Source organism: Castor canadensis, chromosome 15 (genome assembly GCF_047511655.1).
Source record: "Castor canadensis chromosome 15, mCasCan1.hap1v2, whole genome shotgun sequence".
Classification (NCBI taxonomy): domain Eukaryota; kingdom Metazoa; phylum Chordata; class Mammalia; order Rodentia; family Castoridae; genus Castor; species Castor canadensis.
The window spans coordinates 53,046,776-53,050,232 of NC_133400.1; positions in this window are offsets into that span (position 1 = coordinate 53,046,776).

Below are 3,457 nucleotides of genomic sequence, written 5' to 3' on the forward strand. Positions count from 1 at the left end.
GCACCATGCTCAACTGGTTTGTTGAAATAGGGTCTCACTAACCCTTTGCCCAGGTTGGCTTTGAACCACAATCCTCCCAATCTCTGCCTCCCAAGTAACTGTGATTACAGCTGTGACCCACTGCCCCTGGCTCCATTGGTGTTTAGAATTATAAAGAGAGGCCAGGTGCCAGTGGCTCATGCCTGAAATCCTAGAAACTCAGGAGGTGGAGAGTGGGAGGATCACAGTTTAAGGTCAGCCCAGACAAAAAGTTTGAGAGACCTTCATCTCAACAGAAAAAGCTGAGCAGGGTGGCATGCACCTGTCATCCCAGCTACTGCAGGAAGAATAAATAGGAGGATTGTGGTCCAGGCTGGCCAGGACAAAAAGCAAGACCCCATCTCCAAAACAACCAGAGCAAAAAGGGCTGAAGGCATGACTTGAGCAGTAGGGCTCCTGCCTAGCAAGTGCCAAGCTCTGAGTTAAAACCCCAGTATCACCAAAAAAAAAATTATAAGGGGAAGAGAGGCTAAAAGGAAGTAAATAAAAATATTAATAATTATTATGGATTCTACAGTTCAGATGATCTTCATGTTTCCCCATTTAGTCCCCACTTATTTATATCTTCTAAGATTCATAACTGGGCATTCCCTCTTAAAATTTCATGGCAGCATAACATACAGGCATTTGTCACAGACATACAGCATACTGAGCTTTCACATCGGTAAACAGAGCAGTAACAATTCCCAGAGACCCTTGCACTTGTTCCTAGTCACTCCCCACTCCCAGGGAAATTCCTGTCCCCACTTCTATCAGGCAAATACTAATTTTGCCATTTTTTGCACTTTACATAATAGAGCCATATTATCTTTTGTCTGGTCTTTTTTGTTCAATATTGGTGAGTGAGATTTGCTGGTGCTGTTGAATGGCTTTCCAGATCACTCATAGTCATTTAATCACTATTGGGTGATTAAATCACAACTTACAAATCCACTCTTTCCCCTCAGGCTATTACAGATAGGGTTGCTGAGAGCACTCTTAGCATGTCTTTTAGTGAGCATATCTATGAGTGGTATCCTGTTGGGCATACCACTAGGAATGAAATAGCTACACCATAGGACAAACAGACATTCAGCTTCATTCAGTAGGACTAACAGCTTCCCAAAAAGCAGTTGTAACAGGTATTACTTCTGAAATAAGAAAAAAACAATGTAAGAAGCATCCTGGCTTTGAGTGTAATGACACACACCTGAAATTCTAGCACACAGGAGGTGTAGACAAGAGGATGATGAGGTCGAGGCCAGTATGGGCTACATAGTGAGTTCATGGACAGCCTGGGCTACATAGAGAGATCCTGTCACAAACAAAAGAAAAGCAAAAAAGAACATCACAACACAATGTTCACAATGAACTCTATTTACAAGTCTTCCCTCCACCCCCAATGAATCATTATTGCAATCCAATTTCTTGGTCACTATAGAAGGGAAAATACACTCCATATAGAGTTCTAACCATCCAAGAGCTACCAATCTAGTAGGGAGAAGTGAGACTGCAGGCAATGATTCCTATGTCCAGCATGACAGGTGTGCTGGCTGTCTTCTCACAACTGTAACAAAGATCTGAGATGATCCACTTATAAAGAGAAAAGGTTGATTTTTGACTCACAATATGAGAGGTTTCAATCCAGAATCAATTGGCCTTATTGCTTTGGGCCTGTGGCAAGGCAGAGCATCATGGTGGGAGCATGTAAAAGAGAAGCAAAGGAAGGAGTTGGGGTTCTACTATCATGAGAATGCCCTCCTAAAGTTTCCACCACCTCCCAATAGTGCTAAATGGGAGACCAAACCTCTAGCACATGACCTTTAGAGGACACAAGCTCTAAACCATAGTACTAGGTGACCCACTTGAGGAACAAAGAGTGATGCAAGGGGACAGAAGGGGAGAAATGACTAATGTGGGTCAGAAGAAATCAAGAAAGTCTTCATTAAGTAATGATGTTTGATGTAAGCACTAGGGGGTAAGGTTTTGACTGGAGAGGCAAAAGGTTAGGGAAAGTAGAGGCATGGAGGTAGAGAGTCTCAGAGAATGTGACCAGTCCAATTCAGTTCAAGTATAGAGTGTATTATACTCTGGCTGGGCGAGCAGTCAGGAAAGACAGATTAGGATCAAAGGTCCTTCAATACTGTGTTAAAGGGTTTGAATTTGAGTCTCAGGCTGATGCAGTATCTCTAAAGCCTGTGGGAGACTGTGTATCAGTCAGGATGAGCCAAGCTATGCTGCTATAATAAACAACCACAAAATGCCAATGGCCTAAAACCACAAGCTTCACTAGAAGTATATGTGACACTCACAGCTCAGCTGCAGGATGTACTTTATTATATCCTCACTCAGGACTCAGGGTGATGGGACTACCACCATCTGGTGCATACTGGTCCCTAAGGAAGAAAGAAAATTGAGAGTTCTGGAAAGTCTTGTCCCAGCAATGAAGTGTCTGGTCCAGAAGTGACAGACACAGGACACTTCTGACAATTTCAACAGCCAGAAGGGTTACTTGTCCATGTCACTAAAAGACTGGAGTGCTTTGGGAATGGCACTCAAAGTCTCTGAGGGTGAAGAAGGACCAGTGCTGGAGAGCTGAATGGTGTCTGTGCCACAGCGTGTAGGATGGAATGGATCTGAAGGGCAATAGGGATCCAGCTCCCATCTAGAAGGATACTGAAATCATGGAGGTGAAAAATCATTACCTGATACAGTGGAAGTGGGAATGAAGAGAGGGGGACAAATATACCAAATGTTACAGAAAAGGGATCTGGAGAGTAAGTAGGCGGTAAGATAAAGAGGGATTTAAAGAAAGCTCCAGAACTCCAGCCTAAGGACTCAGGGGATGGTGGGTGCCAGGAGTTGGAACAGGAGATGGGCAGGGTGGAGCATTTCTGTAGGATGAAAGTGAATTATGGTGGAGCAAGAAAGGTTCTTTCACATTTTTTGTTGTACAAAGCAAATCCCAACAAAAATGGATTCAGCTGGCAAGCTCCTCTGAGCCTATGAGCACCTGCTCTGAGCTCAGTGTGGTGCATCCTATAACTTCATTATCAAACACTGCAGGGAAGAAAGTTTTCTCCACTCCCTCTCCACAAGCCACAGGTCTGGGGGTTTTCATAGAGAAGCTTGGCTCATTTTAATGATTTTGGATGGAAATTTTCCAAGCTGTATTTTAGCCTACCTAACATGGTGCAACTCTGTTTAAAACAAGTGTTGTGCTCATCTGCATAAGCCTGCCTCTTTCATACTGCTTTGAATATGGAAGGTGCTCAGGCAGAATGGAGGAATTTCACCTTTTTTGTACCAACTCAGGGCCACTCTGTGCACATCTGCTGGGTGCCTGTGCTTTCAGACGTGGTCACGTGCACACAGTCTACTTAGACAGGCATCTGCTTTATCAGGACCCTCACAGTCATTTATGATCTCTGGAGACCTC